We start from the raw sequence: 26772 nt of genomic DNA on the forward strand, positions 1-26772 counted from the left end.
CCCGAAGCAGCCTCAGGGCAGATCCCAGCTCTGCTTTCTCTCCTCGAGATACCTCATGAAGTAAACTAAGCAAATCGAAAGTAGGAAACAGTTGTGAAATGAGGCCTGGTTTCAGGTGTGTGTGGTCATTTCTCTTTACATGTTTACTTCACATACCCCAAATGATATACTTTCCAGCTGGTATAACAATGAATTACCAGCCATTACTGGTACAAAATTCCAGGAAGGATATTTGAGGAGGGCATAGTCTCAAAAACGTGCTTAATTTTCACAGTTGTGATTTGCATGATAAAGCTGTCAGCACTGTGACCTTCTTTTGTTATCTTATTTTTATTTTTAGACCCTTGGGAGGAAGTTATTTAGTGATTACTTATAATTGTGAAAATAATGTAATGATTACAGAATCTCATTAGAATAAATATTATATTTTCTGTTCCTTATGTCAATGAAATCATCTTAATCCAGGCCGATGTTGGCAGGAATTGTCACGTTTAAAATGGGTAAGATATTTATGTGATGTGACGACCTCCCGTATTGTCTCTGGAACATATCAGAACTTTCATCTCAATTCTCACTTGTTGACACCCTACCCTGTTTTGTAATTATTCGTTTGCATCAGAATTTTGAATCCACGTACCTGAGATGATACTTACGTATGCATGTACGCATGCATGTGTGTGCATGTGTGTATGCGTGTGTATGTGCGTGTCCACGTGTCCATGTGCACGTGTATATGCATGTATGTGTGTGCATGTGTACGTGTGTATATGTATGTGTGTATATGAGTGTACGTGTATGTGCATATGCGTGTGTATGCATGTATGTGCGTGTGTGTGCATGCATGTGCGCTCATGCACACACGTGTACATGTGCATGCACGTGTGCACGTGCATACACGTGTATGTGTGTATGTGTATGCACATATGTACACACGTGTGTACATGTATAGGTACGTGTATGCATGTGTATGCATCTGTGTGCACACAGATATACCTTTTCCTTTCATACAGGCTGTTTTGAGTATTGCTGTTAGGCAGTGACAATTTTCTGTTTCCTCAGTCAGAAAATGGGTAGCTCATCATTAATAAAGATGAGCATTCAACATCAGGAATAACTAAATACAAATGAAATTGTCATATTAAATAAATAAATTCCAAAACAAAGGCAATGTTCTGTACTATGTGTTCACATTGAACTTTCTTATAAAAATTGGTGTGAATGTTTCCCACTTATTGGAAATCACATGACTAGTTTAAGCCAAAACGTGGAATATTAATTAATTCTATTTTCAGATCACTTTTGCATATTTATGATTGATCTGTTCTGCTGTTCTGGAAGCTCTGAAAACCACTCTGTCTTACTCTAGCCGATGCCACGGTTGTGAGAATTCAGGGAAACAAGGTGTTTGCCAGTTTAAGTATTTTAGATCTCAAACTGCCTCTTTTCTGCATCATAAACCAGTCTTAAAGAAAGACATAGTGTGACTTGTAGTGGATTATGTCAGTTTTATTTTCTGTGGCTGAATCATCACTCTACGTTGTGAATTAATGTTATTTTTCAGATCGTCTTCATAACACAGGGAGGTTCTCCAGTGTTGAGTGCAGGTTCAGTGAAAGTACTAACACTGTTACTACGGACTTAAACAGACTTGTTTTCTGAGGTGATAACCTTGGAGTCAGGCATTCAGTGTCCGCCCATCTCTTGGTTCCGAGTTCTCGGTCCCCTCCCGCTCTCCTCCCCCTGTACCCTTACTACTGTCTTACCTTCTTTTTGACTCCTAGGCCCTCGGAAGATGGTGTGTTGGGGGCAGGTGCCTGCTGTGAAACTTTGATAACTTTGGGAGAGAACTTTTTCTTTGGAGCAAGACCCCTCTCAATAAACTTTCAGTAGCCTGAGTATCATCTGTTGTGTGAACTATTTGTGGAAAATGTTCAGCATTTTTCCTTGGATTTTGACTGATCTTTCTCCACCTGCCAGTTTCTTCTCAGTTTGCCATGTCTGTACCCTCACCAACCCGTTCCAGCCCTGGTTACGTGTAAAGTATTTGAAGCAGAGCTCTGCAGATGAGAGAGTGTGTGTCACCCCCCGAGTTCCCTTCCTGGCCTCTGAGTGTCGGTTGTGTTTTGTTCCGAGGGACGACTCTGAGGCTCCTGGCCCCTGTTTTGGAGCACCACACCGCAAAGTGGGTGTAAAATGAAAAATGGGTTTATGCTGTATTATAATTCATAGAGTAGATGATAAAAATGCTTGAATCTGAACAGCAACTGAAAATGAGGACATGGTACCAGTTTGGATGTTGGACGACTTTCTTGAAAAAAGCTTTCATCAAATTTAGAAACTGTGCATGTGCTGTTTTCTATTTCATACTTAGAATCTGTATAGTGTGTGTTGTATGAATGTGTTGTATGAGTGTGTTGTGTTGTATGTGAGTTGCATGGGTTGTATGTGTGTTGTATGTGCATATTGTGTTGAGTTGCACTTATTGTACGTTTGAGTGTTGTGTGTTGTATGAGTGTGTTGTGCGTGTATTTGTGAGTTGCATGCTTTGTATGTTGTATGAGTGTTGTGTGTTGTATGTGTGTATGTGTATGTCGTATGTGAGTTGCATGTATTGTGTGTGATGTATGAGTGTTGTGTGTTGTATCAGTGTGTTGTACATGTGTTTATGTGTTGCATGTGTTGTGTGTTGTATGAGTGTTGTGTGTTGTGAGTGAATTGTACATGTATTTGTGTTGAGTTGCGTGTGTTGTGTGTATGTTGTATGTGTTATATGTTGTATGAGTGTGTTGTACGTGCATGCTGTGTTGTGCGTGAGTTGCATGTGTTGTATGTGTTGTATGAGTGTATTGTATGTGTATGTTGTGTTGTGAGTTGCATGTATTGTGTGTACATTGTATGAGTGTTGTGTTGTACGAGTGTGTTGTACGTGCATGTTGTGTTGAACGTGAGTTGCATGTGTTGTACGTGAGCTGTATGAGTGTGTTGTATGTGTATGTTGTGAGTTGCATGTATTGTATGTATGTTGTATGAGTGTTGTGTGTGCATGTTGTGTTGTGAGTTACGTGTGTTGTGTGTTGTATGAGTGTTGTGTGTTGTATGAGTGTGTTGCATGTGCATGTTGTATGTGAGTTGTGTGTTGTGTGTGCTGTATGAGTGCATTGTTCATGCGTGTTGTGTTGTATGTAACTTACGTGTGCTGTATGTGTGTATGAGTGTGTTGTACGCACATGTTGTGTTGTGAGTTGCATGTATTGGTTATGTGTCGTATGAGTGTGTTATAAATGCACATTGTGTTGTGAGTTGCATGTATTGGGTATGTGTTGTATAGGTTGTGTGTGTTTGTGTGCAGTGTGTGTTGTCAGTGTTGTATAAGCACATTGTACATGCGTGTTGTGTTGTGTTGCATGTGAGTTGCATGTTGTCAGTGTGTGCCATGTGAGAGGCGGGGCATCCACATGACTGCTCCTCAGTGAGTCCTGCCTTGCAGCCCCTTCGAGCTTGTATCTTCCCGAGCAGCCTAGAAGCAGCAGCCTGTTTGCCTCTGCCCCTCCCCAGGAGACCTCAGCCAGGTCCTGTGCTCAGCCCCCCGCTGGGCAGTCTGCCTCTCTTGTCTCTCTCTCTTCTCTCTCATCGTCCTCCTGTGCCTCCTCCTTCTCGGGACCTGCATCCTTCCTCTGTGCTTCCTGGCAAGCCACGCTTGGGACGTTGGAGTTCAGGCTGTCCTCCAAACCGTTTGCTCCTCTCTGAAGAGCGCCCCCCTTGACTGGCCGTGAGCAGCTGGAGTGGATTGCAGGGAAGGGAGGTGGGTGTTCCTGTAGAGACGCCAGGGTCTTACCTGGGGAGAAGGGAGCCTGCACTGGGCAGGCCGCCCTCCTGAGGAAGGGGATGGGGTGGGAGGAGGCTCTCGTGGACAAGGGGCCCACCTCCTGCCCTCCTTCCCTCTATCCCAGTCTGTTGTGAGGGAGGGCGGGACCCTAGGTGATTTCTATGCAGATCTTCAATTATCCACGCTGTGAAACAAATACTTCTGTTTTTAAGATCAGAGGAAATCTCCTTTGTTTGTCTGCCTTTTATTTTATTTTACGTTATGTTTTTTTGAGAAGGAGTTGCCCAGGCTAGAGTGCGGTGGTGTGATCTTGGCTCACTGCAACCTCCACCTCCCAGGTTCAAGCAATTCTCCTGCTTCAGCCTCCTAGGTAGCTGGGATTACAGGTGCCCGCCACCACATCCGGGTAATTTTTGCATTTTTAGTAGAGATGGGGTTTCACCATGTTGACCAGGCTGGTCTCGAACTCGTGACCTCAAGTGATCCACCCGCCTTGGCCTTCCAAGGGGTTGGGATTACAGGCGTGAGCCACCGTGCCCGGTCTGTCTGCCTCTTAGTTAGAACCTGTGCATTTTATGTTTTACATTTCACTTTTCTGGGTCAGAACAGTAGTGTTTCTTTTTCGTAGTGTTGCTATGAATGTCCTTTACGATTAGGAGACTGGGTTGGCTGCCCACTGGAGAGTGGTATCACTGGGTCAAGGTCACCATCTGCCCCAGCAGCGTCCAGAGTGTTTAGAGTCTTTCCTGGACGTAGACACCCTTTTGTCTGACGATCAGATAAAACCAGTCACTGCATTCAGTTAATCAAAGAGGTCAGAGCTGGGAACCGTTAGTGCACATCCACCTCTCCCGAGGGTGTTCACGCCTCTTCCACGCGGGGCTAGGCTGCTGCTGAGCATGGTTCTGCTGGCTGTGGCTGTGGCCTCTTTCCTCAACCACAGCCATCGCAGGCCTGCCACAGTTTTTATTCTTCTAGAAGAGAATAGGCAACACAAGAGAAGCAAGGTATGTTAGATATGAAACCGTTAAAATTATTTCCTCAAACATTGTATATATTTTTTGCTCACACCTAATTTGATAGCAATTTTAAAAAGATTAAAATGAAAAAAAAATTCCCCTATATTAAGTCTTTGAAAGGCATCCAACTTAGTTTTCATACAATTATTGACTCTTTGGAGTCATACTTTATTGGTTTCAGTAATGTGTAAGAAATGCACCAGCATAAACAGATTTAGGAGCAAACAGCAGCTTCGTAATTATAGTTCAGCTCGTGGGGCCCAGCTGTGGGGGTGCAGCCTGTGCCTGCCTGTGCACCAATAGGGCTGGTCACCTTGAGCATCTGGGAGTGTCTGGGTAAGTGAGGTCTGGGCAAGGCAGCATCCACACACCTGCGTAGTTCTCACTTTGTCCACGTTATCCGACAATGCCACAAAATTATCAAGTAAGTGTTCTCCAAGCGCATATTCAGTTAGTGTTTGGAAAGTGCATAGGTACCTCATACAGCACCTTTAAGAGGAGCTAGGAGCCCAGGAATGAGAGCGGGTGTGAGACCTGTACTCTCTTTGCATAGATAAAATATGCATGTGCATATCTGAGGCCAGAAAGTTAGATTGGGGCCAGAATGTGGAAGTCCTTACCTGTGGGATACTAGGGAACCACTGAGGGTTTCGGAGAGAATCGTGTCTCTGATGTGCGGCATGCCGTGGAGCCGGGGGGTGACAGGGCAGGCTCATGCAGGGCACTCGCCGTGGCCGGAGGAGGAGAGAAGGCAGCCAGTGAGCTGAGCAATTCGGTGCCTGGGTCAGGAGGGGAAGAGGGAGTACAGGAAGGCGGATGAAGCTGCGAGTCTGCACCCCGAGGTCGCCGTTGCGCTTTGCCGGAAATCAGGAGAAGCAAGTGTGGACCTGACTCAGAGATACTTAGAGACACCACTGCAAGCTGCAAGTTTGGAAATACAGGAGGAGGCTTGGGGGAAATCTGGAGCAGGGAGCATTTGGGAGCCTCTTAGGTAGAAGTGCACGTCAAGTAGCCAGAGTGTGAGGCGTGCATGTCTGGAGAGAGGAGGCCAAAGGAAAGCCCACATTTGGAAATGGAGGAAGGGTTGGAAGACCCAGAGAAGGCCCTGCTTAGAGTCCAGAGAAGAGCTGGATGGCGCAGTTCACGAAAGCCCAGAGCCGAGAGTTTCCAGGAGAAAGTCCCAAGTGTTGCTGAAAACCAGGGGGCAGGACTCCAGTTGGAGCCTGTGAGGGGAGCCTGGCGGCCCTGATCCCTGAGAGCAGCCAGAGCCTGGGTGTCATGGTGGAAGTGGGTAGGAAGTGAGTGCAGGAAGCAGGTGGAGATGGTCCTTCAAGGCCTGGTGCTTCACACAGGTAGCCAGCTGTGGACCGAGACACAACTGGAGAGGGGCCTGAACCCAGAGCATCTCCAGGTGGAGGAGGGAGCCAGGAAGGGCAAAGGTATCCGGAAGAAAGGTGGCAGGCATGGAGCCAGGTCCCCAGGGAGGCTGCAGTCTTCTTTCCCTGTTCATGGACTGGTTGTTGGTTATTTTGAGTTCTCAAAGTCGTCCACTCGGTGCGGTCCAGAGAAAGTTCCCAGGGTCTCAAGCCGGAGCAGGCCTTGTGCTTTTCCGAACACTGTGCGTGTTGACTCAGGGTTACCGTCAATGGCTAATTCTAGCGTGTCTTTTGTTGAAGTCTGCAGAAGAGCCTCAACCAGCACCAGCTTTTGAAGAACTTAGAAAACTTGTGTTCTTCTGATTCTGGGATTTTTGCCTGAAATGCCTCGTATATTTTTGGCTAGGTGTTGTTAGCACTTGTGTTACAGCATTTGGAGTTCTGTAGTTTTGTGATGTGCTAGCTGTGAGGATGTTTAAAATTAGATTCCTAGAAATCAGGTTATAGGAGCTCTCGGCCATGCTTCATGGGTTATGTTTTGACCCCTCATAGTGGACCCCGTTGCAGTGGCTATTCTTAGTATTTGTGGAACACCTGACTGGTGATGCTAGGAGAATGTGATTTGTTTTCTTTGTAAGTCTAAAGTCTAATGACCTTGTAGAGTCTTTATACCCATCTCTTATAAATCAGCTTTAATATACTTGAAAATGTCCTCATTGTGCCCTTGAAAAGCAGGCTCACATTTTAAAAGTCATCCTTTTAAAATCCTTTTCTGCAGCCTGTGCCCTTTGTCTGTTTTGTTACCTTCACTGCAACATCATGAAACAGGGACAAGGGCTAGAATCTGTTTCATACACAGAACTTGAAACAGGGACAAGGACTAGAATCTCTGTTTCATACACAGAGCTGAACTGTGCTGAGCGACCTGCTATGCTGACGTCTGTTTCTGTCATGAGAGGGAACCCAGGCCTCTTGACTTTTCCTTTTGTACATTTTCAAAAAGAATATTTTTTCCTCTCTTGGGTCCATTCCATTGTGGGATTCTCTCCTAAGGCTGTTTCTTTGCGTTCCATTTTGACAAGTATGATTTAGTTTCCGAGATGATGAAAGGGCAGTGAAAAGGCCTGGGAAAGAGAAAGCAGGAAGAGAAGGAATTATCTCATGATTTCAGTCAGAAGGAAATCACTCAGACAGAAACGCTATTCCAAGTGGGTCAGATCCCAGGAAGTGGGATTGAATAAGTGACATGGTATCGCACAACTCTGTTTTACATTCTTGCTGTTGCCAGGGGTAACGAAAAGAACGAGTATATTCATTCCGAGGTCAAATATATATCTTTGCTGACTCTGACTATAATTAGCAGAATTCGTTCAGTTCAAGTTTGAGAATACCTTTACAGAAGAGGGTCTTCGTGCCCATGTGCCTATTTCTATTTATATGTTCACACGTATTGGAGTATAAATGTGTGTGTGCTGTGTGTGAGACCTCATTATTTGAAACAAGAAATGTGCAGTAGAGCTTGTTAATTACGGGAAGGTACATTTGGGGGATAAACCACTTTGTTTAGAATTGAATAATGGGGTCTTTGAGGGATGTATATAAGTATGTGTGTTTGCATTTATGTGTATGAAAGTGTATATTGCATGTATATGTGTTGTGCATGTATGTGTGCCTTTGCGTGTAATGTACATGTGCATGCATGTGTATATGTGTGCATGTGTATTTGTGTTGCATGTATGTGTGTGCATGTGTTACATGTTTAGGCACGACTGCACATATGTGCAAGTAGGCATGAATGGATGCTCATGTGTATATAGTTATACATGTATATTTGTGCATGTTACGTCTACGCATTTACATATGTATGTGTGTCAGAATGTGTACGTATATGCATGTGTGTTTGAGTGTTGTGTGTATGCTTGTGCGTGTGTGTTTGAGTGTTGTATGTTTGTGCGTGTGTGTTTGAGTGTTGTGTGTATGTGTATGCATGTGTTATGTGGTGGTATTATGTGATTATGTGAATGTGTGTGCATGTGTGAATGTATGTATTGCATGTAGGTGTGCGTGTCCATGTGTATGTGTGTGTGTGATATGTGTCTGTGCATGCATGCATGTGCACATTTGATTTGTGAATCCTCTCTGGGAGGGGCATGTTCCTGGAGACAGTGCATGGGATCCTCCGCTGTCCTCTCAGGGAGAGAGACATTATGAAAGTTCGAGCTAGCGGGTCAATGGTATTTGCCAGGAGGTCTGGCTTATGATTGGTATTTCTAGTTGCAGACATGCAGGTTGAGCTTTGCTGGACTCAGAGGAGGGTCATTGACTCTGCCCACTGAATGATACCAGCGTCTCTGCTGCTTCCTTTTTGTGCCGGCTTCCCAGAGCTGAGACAGCTGCTCTCAGACGCATTGTACTTTTCTCTCCATAAAAATCTGCAGCATTTGTTAGCAGTCCAATAGCAGACCGAGTGGCAGGTCCAAGGGCAGGTCCAGCGTCAGGTCCAGCATCAGGTCCAGCGGTAGGTCCAGCATCAGGTCCAGGAAGAGGTCCAGCGGCAGGTCCAGTGTCAGGTCCAGCAGCAGGTTCAGCCAACTTTCCACATGGCCCATGTGAAAATGTACCCTCTCCCTTCCATTTTTTAAAGCAGTAGTTATTAGTAGAGCCTACTGCCATTTCTCCTTGAGCTCCTCACAGTGGATGGTAAGCATTTGCTTTATTAAAGCAAAGTTCCGTGCTCTTTGTGCTAAGTCTCCTCTGCCTTTCTGTGAGAGGCTAGAATTGGGATTGACCCTCAGCTGTGCCAGAGCCTTGGTACCTGTCTCAGTTCTGGAATCTACTCTGTGCTTGTTGCCTTCCATCCACCGACAGCCGTCTGTCTTCCTGTCACTCCTTCAACACGGAGTCCAGCAGAGTGCACACAAGTGAGCCTGTGTGAATGCTGGTTTTGTAGGATCTTATCGGGACCTTAGTCATCTTTTCACTAGGAAACCAGACACTGCAAAGGACTTAAAGAAAAGCCCAAAGAAGCCGTATCAGTAGAATCATAGAGACAGAATCCTACAACCATAGGAAATGGCATTGATTATCATGAAATGTGCATTTATGTGAGGCATAGTAAAACATCACATTTCTTACTGGGTAAGAGCTTGGAAAAGAGATTATGAAAGTATAACTGACTCTACTCTTGTATCGTAGAACATGGTAAAATGATGCAAGGTATTGTATAGAATGGAACAAACAGAATAGAATTATATAGAGTAGCGCAGAATAGAACAAATAGCATAATGTTATATAGGGTAGCATAGAATAGAAGAAACAGTGTAACATTATGTAGTATAGTATACAATAGGAAAAATCGTATTACATGGTCTAGAATAGAACAAGTGGGATAGTATTGTAGAGTATTCAGTTGAACTAATGACGTAGTATTGCATAGCATAATACAATCTAGATTAGAACACACAGCATAGTATTAATATTACGTAGTGTGGTGTGGAATAGTAGAGTCGCATGGCACAGAACAGAGAGGATAGTGTTCTGTAGCACTGATGCAGGAGTTTTGCTCTTTAGCTCAGCTGGGTCCAGGTTCTTGTCTCATGACCAGGAAGAAACAGGCACGGGGACATCGAAGAGTGAGTGCAGTGGAACTCGTTAAGCTAAAAGTTAAGCTCTCAGCGAAAAGAGGGGTCCTGAGAGCAGATTGTTGGTCGCCCCCTTCCCAGTTGACTACAAGGGCTTTTATATAGAAGCTGATGGGGCTGGGCTCGCTGTCTAAGGAGCAAATATTCACCCCATTCCCTCGTGTGCATGGGGACCCTTAGTCTGCTGTGAGCATGTTTAGGCGAGCCCCCCGTGCAAGTCCCCCTATCTGCACAAAACATGGACTGGAGGCTCTCTGGGACCCTTCCCTTACTGTCTGCCTAAAGCAAGCTGGCTAACTCCTTTCTGTATAGAAGAAAATAGAATAGAATAGAATAGAACAGATAGTACAGTATTTTATAGTATGGAATGAAGCTGTAGTATTCTATTATAGAGAATGGAATAGTATAGAATAGAACAAACAGATCATACTAGTGTAGTATAGAATAGTAGCCTCATGCAGCACGGAGCAGTGTTGTGCTCCCTATGTACAGAGTGTAACCACCAGGAGAGCGTTCTTCAGTGGGGCGTCACTGGCCCTTCATATTTCTTTGGTTCTGCGGAAATGAGGAGAGGGAGTTAAGAGAGGGGGAGGAGGTTGGCTTTCTTACTTTTAAGGCGCTCATTACTTCTTGGGGATCATTTGATGGTCCCCTTTGGTAGTATTCTGTGAAGCAGTCTCTGTACTCTGTGTAGGGTGAAATGTGGGGCAGTCTGTGGACTCTGTAGGGTGAAATGTGGGGCAGTCTGTGGACTCTGTGTAGGGTGAAATGTGGGGCAGTCTGTGGACTCTGTAGGGTGAAATGTGGAGCAGTCTGTGGACTCTGTGTAGGGTGAAACATGAAGCAGTTGAGAAAGGATGAAGTCAGAAGTAGCTCAGCAGAGATGCACCAACTCTTACCTGGGAGACTGTGGAGCAGTCTGTGGACTCTGTGTAGGGTGAAATGAGGTGTTTTATGTAAATAGTTGTCTCATGCCTGGCACATGGCAGAGCCTCCGTGGATCTTGCCGTCATGAACCCTCTGATAACTTCTCTACAGTGCCCTCCACACTATAAATACCACCCATTGTGGGAAGTCCGGGCCTTTTCAAAGGCTGGGTTTCGTTTTAACAAAATTGGAATGCCCTGCATATTTGGAATGGCCAGATCATCCTGCACTTTTGACTTCACCTGTCCAGCTAGGTACACCTCCCTGCGTGCTGCCAAGGTTTACGGTGGAATTCCCTGACGCCACTACCCTCACTGCCTGCACCTGAATCTGCTGTGGGGTCATTTCCTTATTGGACTTGTCTGGGGACCTCCTGAGGGGTGGATGGGTGAGGACTGGGTTATCTGGGGAAGGTGTTCATGGCATTCCTGTTTGCAGTCTGTGTCTCTGTTGGAAGAGATGCTTTCAGCACATCCGTTAATCCAGACGTGATTAGCAAGGAGTGTCTCTCCCAGGTAAGAGTTGGTGCATCTCTGCTGAGCTACTTCTGACTTCATCCTTTTTTAAGTCTGTTACAAAGAGAACTTTGGTTTCTCAAGGTTTAAGAATTAATGTCAAAGAGCAATTTAGTGTTCTTTTTGAGTCACCAGCCTTGCTGTGGATGATCCATGAGTCCTTGGTGGTTAGGGCCACAGCACAATCGGTGGGCCGTCTGTTCCCCACCCTGGTGGATACTTTCTCACCCAAAGAAATGTATTCTGTTAACATGTCTCAATTAGAATATTTTAGTAGGAGACAGAGTTATGGCTCTTGTTTTAATTTGTAATAGATGATTACTGTAGCAGGGTCAAGGTTGAGACTTGCAGTGTAGCTCATGGAAAACATTGATTAGAAACACCCAAAATATATCACCAGCTTTGTTGCTGCAGCTCCAAGGGACTAGGAATGCATATATATTTTTTCTTTTGTTATTATTTATTATTTTTATTTTTGAGACAGAGTCTTGCTCTGTCACCCAGGCTGGATTGCAGTGGCATAATTTCAGTTCACTGTAACCTCTGCTTCCAGGGTTCAAGAGAATCTTGTGTCTCAGCCTCCCAAGTAGCTGGGATTACATGTGCCTGCCACCATGCCCAGCTAATTTTTGTATTTTTAGTAGAGACAGGGGTCTCACCGTGTTGGCCAGGCTGGTCTTGAACTCCTGACCTCAAGTGATCTGCCAACCTTGGCCTCCCAAAGTGCTTACATTACACACATGAGCCACTGTGCCTGGCCACCATGATCATTTTAAATGTGGCACTGAATATCTGCCTTTTTTTTTTTTTTTTTTTTTAAGAAGTGCAAATGTTACCTCTCACACCTCTATTCTGTTGCTGGCCTGGGCTGGCCAGCAGGGTTCCCAGGCTCGAGGCCATGTCTGAAGTGTTGTTGGACAGTGTGGATCTGTGACCCCTTGGTCTTTGGGGACGTGGGGCACCCCGAGACACCCACAGTCTTTCGAGGGCTTACGGCTCTGTGTGTGGCTGCTATGAGGCAGCTTTCGGTGGGGAGGAAGGAGAGCAGAGCCCATCTGTCCTGGTGCGGAAAATGCCCAAGAAACTAAAGAAATGGTACAAAAAAACATTATCTGCCCTGGTGCCATTTCTGTTAAAAAAAAGAAAAAATTCACTCTGAATGTGGCTCTGTGCTTGAGGAGGATAGAAAATACCTGGAAAGGCGCAGAAAGTGTTCTTATGGGGTCAGCGCTGGGAAGTGGGATGGGAGGCTTGGGAGTGTGTGCAAAGGAGGACGTGGCGTACTTTATTCTTGTTTATTTGGTAGAGCAAGTGATGAAAGTGAAGCTTGAGTGATCAGAGCAGCTCGGCCTGGCCATGGGTAGATCCCAGCATGTCCCGCCTCCCGCCTCCAGCTGCAGCTGTTTCTCAGTCACAGATGAGACAGGTGGCCTGAGGCTGTGGGCCGAGGAGGGGCAGCTCGGTGTCCTGAGCACCTGACTGTCCAGGCTGCTCTTGGGCCAGCCTGAGGGAAGGGGCGGAGGAGAGCTGGGAGGGTGCACAGTGCGTCCTCCTCCCCCGCCCTGGGACTGAGGTAAGCCCAGGCTGCTGTCAGGATGGAGGAAGATGCCCTCAGGACGGAGGAAGAGGCCGATGGAGTTTGGTCAGCAGCCAGTGTTGTCTTTCCCACAGGGCTTACGCAGTGCGCCAACTCGCAGGAAAACACTCTGCTTTAGTTTTTAAATTTTGCTCATTCTCTTTATCGAGCTGGTCATGATAAGATTTGGATATTGTTGGTAGGAATCAGTGTCAATTGCATACAGTTGACTCTTGTCCAACACAAGCTTGAGCTTTGCGGGTCAACTTATAGGTGGATTTTTTCAACCAAACTCAGGGAGAAAATACAGTGTTCTGCCACGTGAAACGCATGTTGGCGGGCTGATTCTTTGTACACGCAGAAAATACAGCGTTCCTGCCATGTGAAACGCGTGTCGGAGGGCCGACTCTTTGTACACGCAGGTTCGGCAGGTCCACCTGTGGGGCTTGAATGTGCCTGGATTTGGTGTCCATGGGGTCCTGGAACCGACTCCCTGAGTCCAGCGAGGCTGGCCCCGGGATCGACTCCTTGAGGACAGCGAGGCTGGCCCCGGGACCGGCTCCCTGAGGACAGCGAGGCTGTTTCTAGTAGCAGGTGGTTTATTTTGTGTTTTCCCCCTGGCTCCACACCCCGTTCTCAGAGACACGGCTGTCACAGGGGGACCAGCTGGGGCAGGGGAAGAATGGAGGGCACCTGGTAGAAGTGGCCGTGGACTCTCTTAGGAACGATAACCGTGACACCTACCGTAGACGAAGATGTTGTTGGTCTGCACTCTTCTCGTGTTGGTCTGGGGCATACAGTGGCCGTGGGCTGGTGTGGTCCACAGCCCCGGGCTCCGTGGTCCCTGACCCTGAAATCCCATCCGGTCCTGTGTCACCTTGGGCCAGCTGTCTCCTGAGGGGAAGGGAACAGGGAACAGCCCTCCCCGCATGGCCTCCCCAGCACCACCCACCCCCAGGACCTCCAGTGTTGACCCTGCTGGGGGCTCCTCTCTCCTGGGGGGACCTTGTCCCAACAAGAGGACTCCATGGGCTGCAGGAGGTGTCGAGCTATTTTCTCTCCTGGAACTGGGTTGCTGGCAGCTCCCAGATGCAGGAGGAAAGGCTCAGAAGTGCCTTCATAATAAGGAGTTGTTGACGTGAACTTTGGACAGCAAACACTGCTTACATTTCCTTTTCCATTTTGATGCGTTAATGGTGTGCGGCAACACCGTGACACACGGGGATGCAGGTGATGGGTGACCCCCCCGCAAGGGGGCCATGCACCTGTTTGATAAGAAGGCATGCTTCTCTTACTGCAAATAAAAACTTTTAATGGTTTTCTGCCAGAAAGACCCTGTCTTTATGTAGGATACATAGCGGATCATTTGGCAAGGGATTGGGGATTTGGGGTTAAACTAAAAACAAATTAATTTCATTTTGTAGCACTCTGAACGCATTTGAGTTAATTATTCATTGAGAATTTGAATAGCACACACTGTTCTGACTTCCATTTTCCCCCTAATGAACGGCATTTGCTGTAACATGACAAAACCCTTAGTCTTAGAATTACTGGGTAATGTGGAAAAAGTCAAAGTTGGTTCTCTGTTGTTTTGCTTTAAGGAAATTATATTACTTTGCAGCCACTTAGTTTTCTCCTTTCCAGTAAGAAAAATTGCTTTCTTATTACCTGAAAATTCGTGAAGGTCAAGGGGACACAGGCTGCAGTGCATTAAAAGCCACCATCAAATGTGGACGTGGACCGAGTTTTCCCCTGTTCTCTCCCACCATCAAATGTGGACGTGGACTCAGTTTCCCCCTGGTCTCGCCCATCATCAAATGTGGACGTTGACCCAGTTTCCCCGTGTTCTCGCCCATCATCAAACGTGGATGTGGACCCTGTTTCCCCCGTTCTCTCCCACCATCAAATGTGGACGTGGACCCAGCTTCCCCCTGTTCTTGCTAACCATCAAATGTGGACTTGGACACACTTTCCCTCTGTTCTTGCCCACCATCAAATGTGGGCACGGATTCAGTTTCCCTCTGTTCTTGCCCACCATCAAATATAGATGTGGACCTAGTTACCTTCTGTTCTCACCCACCATCAAATGTGGGTGTGGGCCCAATTTCCTTCTGTTCTTGCCCACCATCAAATGTGGACATGGACTCAGTTTCCCTCTGTTCGTGCCTACCTTGCCACCATGGCTCATTTCACAATCACTCAGGAAAGGAAGAAACATTATTTTTAATAGGCATAAAGGCAGTTGTTTTTAACCTAAGGAACAGGACATAATTCCAGCAATGGAAATGACCAGCCGAGTGGGTCTGTGTGAGGTTTGGAAGAAAAAAAGTATTTTAAGTTCCCCTCTCTGTGTGTGCCCACCTCCCCCAGTTGAGAGTCACAGATTTAATTACTTTAATTTTGAGCTTAAAATAATTTGACAACCTAACAAAAACTACTACAGTCCTATAAAATTCTACTGTGTGTTTGGTTTTTCAGTTGCTTTTCTGAATATGGTAAATGAATGCATTATGAGTTGTTATTTTAGTAATTGCTGTAAAAATTAATGTATGTTATAACCAAGTGTTATAAAGTTAATTTAGCACCAAAGGAAAGCTAAAGCTGCATTGATTTCCCAGTGTAGTTGTGCATAACAACGGCTCCATGAGGCAGGCGCTGTGACCCTGCAGTCTGGTGGGAGCAGGTGCCACCTGGCTGGTGCGTTCGCTGCCCGTCCCCTCTTGCTGCCAGGCAGCTTTGCAGTTTCCAGGCTATGCGGGAGTTGAGGCCGGTGGTCAGTAAGAGACGGTGGGGAGTTGGGTGGTGCAGGTTGACGTGGGGTGGAAGGAGGCGTGGAGAGCCTGGGGAAGCCTGGACAGCAGCTCCGGTACCTGCACAGGGGAGCAGGGTGCAGCGGCACGGGACAGTGAGTAGCTCCCGGAAACAGCCCTTGGGGTTTCTATAGACGAGTCTGTCTTCAGCTCTGCACCCCTTTCCTGCTGAGTCCGGGTGGAGAGTGGAGGCGTCGAGCGCTTGTTTCTCCAGGTGAGGGCCCATCGGACACAGCCAGTGTTTCCTGGAGTCCCCTCACCTGGGAACGTGCCCCTGCTCTTTTCAGAACAAAACAAATCTTAGTTAAACTTGACACATCACCTTTCCAGAAGGTGTTTTAGTCTGTATGCCTGTTAAGTCACCTAACTTTAAAGAGTAATGATACAATATGCTTCTTTTTAGGGGAGAAAACCTAGCTGATTTAAAAGATAAAATCAGAGGTTGGGGTCGCAGCATTTTGGAGGAGACTTGGTTTATGTCCTAGTGGGCAGCAGTGTTTCCTCAACTATGGTGTTTGCTCTATTATTACATTACAGAGGTGACACTTCAAACATAAGGAAATGGAAGTCAAAACAGCCCCCCCCCCATTCAGAGATAAACGTTATCAACATATTCATGCACTTCCTTCTGCTGTTTTTGCTCTTCACTTTTTATTTTAAGGCCACGTTCGTAGGATGGATATATAATTGTTTATGGTGACTTTAAAAGCACCTTTCTTGCTAAAAGGAGTATTTTTTCAGTCTGGAAAATTTAGACAACATGTTTTGTTTAAAACTTAATTATAATACCACCGTGAAGTCATCAATGTTTTTATACATTTTCTTGGTCTCTTTATGGACTTAATAGATACAATTTAACAAATTGGAAATAACGTAATTTTATGCATAAAATGTTTCTTGGCATTAGAGATGGAGCAGAGAGGAGGCACAGGGCTTCCCGCTGGCTGAGGTCCTCCCAGGGTGTGACCAGCAGCCTCCCAAGTTTAGGGTCTGCACGGAGTAAGATTTCTAAATTGCCTTACACCACAACCCCTGCAGCCACGCATCCCTTTGATAAGGGGGTGTACTCTGATAGATTTTTCAAGACAAGAGTTTGCTGGATCTGAGGCTGTTTCAGCTGCTTCTGGAGACGGCAGCTCTGGGACGTTTGTGCCAGCTCTCCCTCAAGACCCCACGGATGCCACATCCTCATCTTTTGGAACCCAGTGTTGTAGAGGAGAAGTCTGAAGCCAGTTTGATTTTTGCTTCTTGGTAGGAAACTGATGTTTTCAGGCTTTTCCCCTTTATTTCCATAATGAAGATGATGTCCCACCTCATCCAGAGGTGTGTTTGTTACCTTGTCGGGAATGTCCAGCCCTTATGTGCCCCTTCAGGTCCTCGGTCCCTTTCTCAACTTCCTCGCAATCCTCCCCATCTCATCCATCTTCACTGTATGTAATTCTGTTATTTTTTTCATTTTTGTGCTCACTTTCCCATGCGACTTTTGTTCTTGTTTCACAGATGCCCGTGCCAAACTTTATGTCTGGGGCTCGAGGGTCGTGTTTTATTCTGTCTGCCTCTGCATGTACTTTTGAGAAGTGGGGTTGGAGGTTGCCCCCCAGGTGCTGTTTCAGCTGGACCTGCCCAGACTCTGTGAATTGGGGGCGTCGGGCAAAGCCCATGTGGCTCTATGGTGGGCCGTGTTGCTGAACTGTACATCTGAGGTTTGGGGGCCGTGTTTCATTCTGTCTGCCTCTGCATGTACTTTTGAGAAGTGAGGGTGGGGGTTGCCCCCTGGGTGTTTCAGCTGCACCTGCCCAGACTCCCTCAAGTGGGAACGTCGGGCAGAACCCGTGTGGCTCCACGGTGGGCTCTAGTGCTGACAGAGCAAGAAGCCGCACTCCCAGGACGTGCTTGCAGCTGTGGGCAGGACTGGGATTGTGACAGGATCATTTCCTTCTCTAAAATACATCTCAACTGTTATCCAGAGGGTTGGCTGCAGGCTTTCAACAGCTTCACTCTTCTTAGTGACCAGGAGACAATTCACTAAACAGAGTTGCCGTCAGGGTTTAATTAGGAATTTCTGCGAGTGGCTGGCGGTACAGCTCCCTCCGCAAGCCTCCTGCAGCCTCCCCGTCCCCACTCTTGGGCCCAGCCACCTGCATTGGTCTGTGGAGGCTGCACATTCTCTGTTCTCCTAAGGGGCTCCTGGACTTCGGGACAGCCTTGGTAAGTTGATGTGTAACTCCCAGTCTCTTCTCTCTTTAAGTAAGTACGTTCAGGAACCCTGATCTTCTAAATTGTTTCATCTTTGTAAAACAGCCACAGTTTCCTAAGCCACCTTGTGTCTGAATGTGAATCACTTGTTATTTTTCACTGCAGAATGAACAGAACTGGAATCATAAGATTTAGAAGGTGATGAAAAGACAGAGGTTAGCGTATTCCATTTTCTCACCTTTTCCTTACACTTTTTCCTTAAATGCACCCCTCGTATGTCTGTGAAGTTCTTCCCAATTCTGTAAAGTCACTCCATCCTCAAGTGGAACATTTGTGAACAGTAACAAGTATTGATGTGTACACCTCTGCAACCCCGCTGGAATTAATGCTTTTTATTTATGAATGGATGGTCATCAGATGGCCAGAGGGATTCCCTGTGAATTGCGGGGGTCCTCATGCCTGCTTGTGAGTGACATGCACATGGCGAGGGCTAGGGAATCTGAGTCTCTGTGATTCGAGTAGTGACATCGTTTACGCAAGGCAGGTGGATGACTCTTTGAGCTTGGCATGCTCCTGGGTGGCACAGCACAGCTGACATGGAGTGGGGCAAGGGCTTGTTCCACGAGTTTCTGTGTTGTTGTTGTTGTTGTTGTTGTTGTTGTTGTTGTTATTTTTTTTGAGATGGAGTCTCTCTCTGTCACTCAGGCTGGAGTGCAGTGGCGCGATCCAGGCTCACTGAAAGCTCCACCTCCCGTGTTCACACCATTCTCCTGCCTCAGCCTCCCGAGTAGCTGGGACTACAGGTGCCCACACCACACCCTGCTAAATTTTTTGTATTTTTAGTAGAGACGAGGTTTCACAGTGTTAACCAGGATGGTCTCGATCTCCTGACATTGTGATCCACCCGCCTTGGCCTCCTGAAGTGCTGGGATTGCAGGCGTGAGCCACCGTGCCTGGCCTGTTTTTGTTTTTTTGAGATGGAGTCTTGCTCTGTCATCCAGATTGAAGTGCAGTGTCATGATCTAGGCTCACTGCAACCTCCACTCACTGCAACCTCTGCCTTTCAGTTCGAACAATTCTCTTGCCTCAGCCCCCCTAGTAGCTGGGATTACAGGCATGTGCCACCATGCCTGGCTGATTTTTGTATTTTTAGTAGAGACAGGATTTTGCCATGTTGGTCGGCTGGTCTTAAACTGTTGGCCCCATGTGATCCACCCGCCTTGGCCTCCCAAAGTGCTGAGATTACAGGCATGGGCCACTGCACCCGGCCCTGTGTTTGACTCTTAAATCTTCTTTTTCTTTTTAATATTTCTGTTTCTGGACGGCCACTCAGTGGATATGGAGGAAGAGTTCACAGATGTCCGTATTACATTTCTTACTTAAATTAGCCTCCCTTGAACACTGCTATAGGGTACAGATGCATGAAGGGCTGAAAGGGTGGTTGCGTCCCAGTAAGTGTGAGCGTGGAGCTGGTCTGTGAGACCCCGGTGCCAGTGAAGGCACCCGTGTGAGATGGCCTGGGATGGGGGTGTTCAGAGCCCTGACCGTGGCACACACCCTTCAGCTTTGATGTTTCAGGCCATTGCTCTGGTCATCAGTGAGCAGAAGGTCTAACAGCAGTGATATTTATCACTAGCTGTGTTGGCCAGTGTGTTAGGAGGGTGAACCTGTTTGACTTAAGCTGTTTGACGGGTTTGCATTTAAATAGAAAACTGGTGACCTGGTGCCTGGACGCTTGCTCTGTGACTTGCCCTACGTGGCTTCTCCCTCTGGTATGCGTTAGATGAGATGGGCGTGTTTAGGGTGGTGTGGCCCTAGACTAGAAATGCAAACCCTGCCTCACCCCAGATCTGCCCCACCCCAGTGTGACTTTTGGAGGTGGAGGCCCAGCATCCTTCACCTGCCCTCCAGGGTGATGCTGAGGATGCTGAGGTTTCAGAGCGCTGCTTTGTTGGCACTCCAGCAAGTCCTGCTTAAAGAGGCCAGGATCTGAAATGGCAGGTTACCAAATTGTATAGCAGAAAAATAGAAACGTTTCCTTAGAATGGGCGTAGGAAGAAAAATGATTTCCTTCACCATATCTGGAAAAGATTTCAAATTAGCAGGCACTATTTGGAATTATTAGTGGTCTCCTGTATTTCTTATCTTTTTTTTGTTTTTTGTTTTTTCTTTATTTTGATACAGGGTCTCACCCTGATGCCCAGGCTGGAGTGCAGTGGTGCAATCTTGGCTCCCTGCAACCTCTGCCTCCTGGACTCAGGTGATCGTCTCACCTCAGCCCCCTGAGTATCTGGGACTACAGGCACGATACCATACCTGGCTATTTTTTTTTTTTTTTTGTAGAGACGAGTCTTGCTATGTTGCCCAGGGTGGTCTCAAATTCAAGCATTTGTCCTGCCTCAGTCTCCCAAAATGCTTCTGTACCCCTGACCCAACAAGGAAGGACAAGAGGCGTGAGCCACACTCCTGGCCTCCTGTCTTTCCTTGTTGGAGCAGGGATGTAGAAGCACTTGCCGCAGCTGACTTGAGTATATCTCGTTTTGCTTTGTTTTCGTCACGGGTAACCTGGCAGTGCTGTGCACCAGTGCTGCTGGCCAGCTGTTTTTTCGATGGACTGGCAGAAAATCAAACTGAGACCCGGGTTCCTTTCTCCCCGGGTACTGACCAGGTGGGAGAGGAAGGACGTTATCTGAGTATCAACTTCATGAGAGCTGGTGGGGAAACGTCAACTTTAAGGTGCCTGGGATCTAAGGCATGGAACCCAGAGTGCAGCGGAACATAGGGGATGTAGCCTTGGGAGCAGAGACGTGCGGGCCAGTGCCCTGGTTCCTGGCAGGTTCTGAGTGCAAGAAAAGGTTAGTGACCCAGCCGAAGTCACGGAGCAACCTGCCAAGACCTGCCTGGATGTGTGGCTGGCATCTGTGCTGGCCCCAAAACTGCCCATTTGGGGATTCCTTGCAGTTTCAGACCCATCTAGGGGTCCGGAGAGGGTCCCAACCATGACCTCAAAGAACGAGGTGTTGCCTTGAGATCCTCCAAGGTGAGGGTAGGAATTTTTTTTTTTTTTTCAATTAGCAATAATTTGTTGTGAATGATCTTGGACCTATTTTCCACTTCTTTGTATAGGAAGAGAGACAGAATAAAAAGTCTCAATGTGCCAGATGCCATGTAATGAAGTCGTGGGGTTAACATTGTTGATTATTATGTAACATCACGTTAAGTGGAACATATTCACACGTGTCCACAGCATGTGCGTGTGCCCAGTCCGATGAGCACGTTGGGTTGGGGTCGCTGCTGGTTCATGCAGCCCCTCTGGGTGGTGCTTTCTCTGTGACTTCCCAACACCTTTGCTGCTGCCTCTGTTGGAGTTCAGCCTTGACCAGCCTTGCTGCCACCAGGTTCTCGGGGCCTGTGCACCCTCTTCCCCGCGCGCACCCTCTACCCCACGTGCACCTTCTTCCTGGGGCACACCCTCGTCTCCGCGAGCACCCTCGTCCTCCGTCCTGTCCACCCGGGGTCTGCTGTGGGTTTCTACTCAGCCCATGCCTGCCTCTTGCTGTGAGCTCAGTTTATTGAGGTGCGGTGAGAAACCAACAGAGGGGAGCAGTGTCCCAGCTTGTCAGGGCAGGAGGGAGCCTTGGGCATCTCTTCCCCAACTCTGGCGACCCACCCTTCGCGATATAGTGCTGGGGAGAGAGGTGAGTTCTAAAGGTAAGACGGCCGTGATTTCCTGAGTCTTAATTACCTAACACTGGGTCATCTGCCATGTCGCCTCATCGAAGGGCACCTCTAGAGACAAAGCAAAGCCTCTGGTGGCCGTGGGCGGGGTGGCCATGCCTGTCTGTGGGTTCTGTAGAACCTACCCAAAGCCCCTCCAGCCGTGGGGATGTTCAGGCACTTGCCGCCTGTAGGAAGTGTGCGTTAGCCACGTGGTAGGTGCGGACGCCTGGAGGGATAGGCACAGGCCCACAGGCGTGGTGAGTGTGGGAGATTTAGCCACGTGGGGACGTGTGGCGGGATAGGCACAGGACCACAGGCGTGGCGGGTGTGAGAGAAAGTGCACAGAGTGCCCAGCAGATGGCGTGTGGTCAGCGGAAGCCGTGAACACAGGCCGGGCTCGGGAGACACATTTGGAAATACACTTTAAGCAACATCAATGGATAATGCTGCGATTTGGTTTCCTCCCGTGGTCCAAAACATGTTCTAGAGATGCCGCTGCTTTGTGTGTACCTGAGACAAGGGTCTAAATGTATTAGGGCCTTGATGTAATCTGTAAGACAGGTACAAAATGCCTATTTCAACGAGGCACTGAACAAGAAAGCGTGCTCTATTCAGTGCAATGAGAATGCTTCATTGTCATAAGCAAAGTAAAATGCCTCCAAGGCGAGCTTGCCATGTGTTTAATGACCTTGGACACGAGCCTCCTAAACCTGCCAGAAAGTGCTTCCAGCGTGGCTTCATGCAGTGGTTTCATGCAGTGGCTTCAGTGGAGAATGTGCATATGTGGCTGATACTGAGAGCTGCGCAGCACCCTCCTGACCTGACGCATGCCCATGTGTGGACCGTGAGCCGGGCAGCACCCTCCCGACCTGACGCATCCCCACGTGTGGGCCATGAGCCGGGCATCCTGACCTGACAGGTCCGCATGTGTGGACCATGAGCCGGGCAGCACCCTCTTGACCTGACGGGTCTCCTTGTGCCCATTGTGGGACCTCCGTCAGTCAAACAAGTGACACATGTCAAACTGAATGCAGGGAGGAGGGTCCAGGATTGCACGCAGGCTCCATGTCTCATCCTTCTGAGGCCTTCTGGGAAGCCAGGAGGGCAGTGGGGTCTTTTGCGTGTTTCCTCCTGGTGGCTATGAATTTGTACCAATGGCTTTTTGCAAAAGGGCCCGGAGGCGGAATCAGACCCTGTCTTAGAAAGGATGACGTCTTCACGGGCACCTCTTTCCGCCACTCTAGTGCTCCTGTGATTTTTCAATATGTACACCCTGCAGACTTCAGCCTGTTGGTGTCTTGGGGGAATAGATACCAGGATTGTTCCAATGTGTGCAAACCTGAAACAGGAATTTCTCTGCATTAAGTTGGTCACCAAAATGGGAGGTAAGGGGAGAGGGGAAGGAACTTCTTGGCCTCATCAGCCCTTTTCTTGAAACTCACAGTCAAACTTTGTCAAATTCTAGATGATGGTGCTTTAGTCGATGCATTTATGTATGTTATGTCTCGTTTTCTGAGTATGGTGCTTCGAGAATTTAAATATTAAGGTGAAATTGCCATGCACGGTTGAATTGGCACCATAATTTGACTCTCTGTAAAGCCTTTTGGTTTTCTGTTAGAGTGACTTACCATTTTTTGAGTTAACTGAAACAAACTCTGCTGTCAGCACGAAGGAACCACTGTCTAGTTAGGACATCCAATTAAATAGAATTCTCCTAAATAGAGCGTGCTCTTTTCATAAATTTTAAAAATTCATCTATTCATCAAACACATATTGAGTACTTATCACCCTGGTTGCTAGTCACTGTTCATATATATTTTTAAGGAATTACTTCCACCTAGCTCTGAAATAACATTGTATTTAGAATTTAGCCCAGAGGTGATTAAGCATGAACTTTTCTCAGCAGTCTTGTTTTCATTTTTACTTGATAACATGTTCTCAGACTCGGTGCCCAGCTGACGTTACTGTGCATTGCCCCAGGCACACACCTGGCCGGCGCTGTGTCTCTGGGGCTTTAGAGCAGGAAGGAAGGGCTGCCAGGTGTCTGGCCCTTCCATGTTTCCCTGGGGGAAGGATTAGGCCTTGGGCAGGAGTCTTGGCTTGTCTTACTGGATTAGCTGGTGTCATTCAGTCAGCTCTGCCTTGGTGTTAAGCTCTGGACTGACTCTGACCTCTGAATGGCAGAGGAGAGGATGGCGTTTTAGAATCAGTCATGCAGACCGGGGCACCCAGCAGGTCTCGGATAAAAAGTGGTGGCAATTGATCACTTCCCTTTTTGGGAGAACTGTGTGGATTGACTCAGACCTCTTTCTTTTGATTTTATCTTGAGACTTTGCAGAAGCAAAAATGCCTTAAAAAAAAATTAAATGATGGGCTTTTGTAATGTTTGTGTCTCCCCAAGATTCACAAGTTGGAATCCTCACCCGCGAGGAGATAGTGCTAGGAGGGGGAGCTTTGGGCGGTGAGGAGGTCTTGAGGGTCTCATAAATGGGATTTGTGCCCTCAAAAAAGGGACTACAGAGAGCTCCCTCGCTCCTTCCATGGTGTGCAGACCCAGTGAGAAGCGCCGTCTATGAACCAGGAAGCCCTCACCAGGCAAACCTGTCAGGCCTTGACTATGGACTTCCCAGCCTGAGACTGAGACTGAGAGCTGTGAGAAATGAACTTGTGTCATTTGCCAGCCCCTGCCCAGCCTGTGGTGTGTTGTTAGAGCAGCCTGGGTGAACGAAGGCAGGTCGTGAATTTTCTGTCATGCTTTCTGGCTTCAGATACTTGCTAGGGAGATGTCACCATCTTACCCAGGTGGAAGTGTCTGGAATCAGACGTTCCGTTATGATTTGACCTTGTTCTTGCCCCACGCCTGTGCCGTTCACACCTCCTGGTGTCTCGGCTGCCCGCGGCCCCTCCAGACGTTTCTGATTCGGGGTGTGGTGCTGGTCGCGGCCGTGTCGTCAGTGACCAGGAGTAGGAGCTCGCGCCCCTCGTGAAGCAGCAGCCTCACCCGGAAGCTGCCGAGAAGCATTTGACAGAAGGTGATCGCGCCTCGAGACTGAAACTTCCTGTTTACAGGGAATGGAGGTGCATAGTAGGGAATTTCATGATGGCCCTAGAAACAGATGCCTCTGGGGTAGGGGATATTCTGCAGGACAATGCAATGATCTTCTCGAAAAGTGAAGATCACAGATAAAAGGGGTGCGAGGCTGTCCCTGACTAAGACGGGGAAGGAGAGTCACTCAGCACAGTGTGTGGCCCGGATAGAAAAGACGTTTTCGGAACGATTGTGCTACCTGAACATAACCTGGACAACGATGCTCTGAAATCATTCTTGTCTGCCGATGATGGTACTGCGGCTGCAGAGGGGCCTTTATTCCTAGGGAACGTGTGCCTGAGGACTCGGTGAGGCAGCAGGAGCCTCTCACCTTCAAGTGGCTCCAGAGAAGAAACAAATCTGTCTCTCTGTCTGATCTACAGAGAGAGTGAGAAAGCAAATCTAATGAAATGTTAGCAGTTGTTGGAGCTCCACGTGGAGAAAACTTGACCACTCGTTGTACTGTTCTTCCACTTTTTAAATATGTTTGAACATTTTCATAATGAAAATGTGGGAAAGTAAAAATAAATCTGGAAATTAGAACGGAAGTGAGCCCAGCCGAGAGCTCTTGGGTTCAGCCGGGAAGAGCCAACGGTCCGTTGGTGTTCTCTCGACTCGTCGTGGGGATTTCCTCCTCCTGGGTTCACCACCTAGTTTTCCTTGTGATAGTTATTTTACACATAGCTATGAGCATAGGTGATACTGAAAACACACGTTTAGTGTGGTTTGTCATTAAGAATTTGGAGAACTGGCTAAATAAACCACTTGTACAGAGTTGAGATGAGCACCACCTGCCTCAGCGTCTGTGGTAACAGCTTCATTTGGGTGCAGAGCTTGGCAGAGGTTTGAGTGACTCTGTCTCGATGGTCCTCTGTCAGAGGACAAGGTTAGGCATCACCACCGAGGGCCCTGTTGAGCCTCTGGGCTGGAAGTAGCCTCCCCCTGGCTGGTGAGGCAGCCTCTGAGGGCCTTTCCTGACAAAGCCCTTCACTGAGCTGCAGTTTGGCCATCTCTGCCCTCACCTCCCCGACTGCAGGGCCTCGAGGTCTCACCACCTCCAGCCTGAGCACCCAGTGCCCAGGGGCAATTTCCCACCTTCACTGGGGGCTCAGGATTCTGGCTCCCGGGGCAGTGCCCGCAGCTGGGCCCCTCCTCCTGGGCTGGGGGTAAGGCTGGCCACGGCCTCCTGCTATGTCCCACTGGCCACTTCACCGCAGCTGCAGCCCTCACTGGGTGGCCCCTCCTGCTTCTGTTGGATGAGGAGATGCAGGCCTTCACCGAGGCTTCCTGGCCTCGCCCCTGCTGGCCCCAAGGCTGTGCCGCTTCCCTCTTCCCAGCCCCTGGTCTCTGTACAGTGTCTGTCCAGGATGTCTGTCCACCTGTCCTTGACATTCTGTCCAGAAGCAGCCACTGTCATCTTAGTTTGTGAGGGGCGAGCAGAGCCCAGGTGCGGTCGATGTGGAGATGCTCATGCACTTCAGTGTGCAGGGAAGTGAGTTCCTTCATATCTACAGCCTCTGCACAGCCAGCTGGGAGCTCACCCCATTCACAGGTGGATGTGCCTTGTTTTTTGGCCCAATCACCTGCATTAACTCAGAAGAATCACAGTTCCCTGCTTTTCTGTCTTTCGTGACCGTCCACCTCCCTCCTCTGCCTGGGGCTGAATGGTGGGGTCTGTCGTGGGTTCGTGGGACCCTCTGTTCTTGTGCGGCCACCAGGAACTGTTATCCGGGCTGATTCCACAGGAGGAGTTTGGGGTGAGCTCCTGAGCGAGAGTTGGGAAGACTGACGTCGGTGTAAACCTTGCTTGTTCATGGTTATTCCTCTCAGTCTTCTTAAATTGTGAAAAATTGGGGACCATTTTGAAATATGGATTTAGGTATGGATTGGTGAGGAGAGAACGTTGATCTAATTGGGTTTACGTTGTGTGTGATAATTTTACACTATCCTTGGGAAAAACTGAAGATGTTGACAGGGTCATGAGAATCGTTTCTTTCTTTCTTTCTTTCTTTTCTTTCTTTTTTTTTTTTTTTTTTTGAGATGGAGTCTCACTCTTGTTGCCCAGGCTGGAGTGCAAT

General features: G+C 47.9%; 1 protein-coding gene across 1 annotated transcript in view; it reads left to right on the top strand.

Moving 5' to 3' along the window:
* Positions 1 to 26772, top strand: part of LOC144334883 (uncharacterized) — a 210180-nt gene that overhangs the window by 37137 nt on the left and 146271 nt on the right. The gene's annotated exons all lie outside the window — the stretch shown is intronic.

Source organism: Macaca mulatta, chromosome 15, assembly GCF_049350105.2.
Source record: "Macaca mulatta isolate MMU2019108-1 chromosome 15, T2T-MMU8v2.0, whole genome shotgun sequence".
NCBI lineage: Eukaryota > Metazoa > Chordata > Mammalia > Primates > Cercopithecidae > Macaca > Macaca mulatta.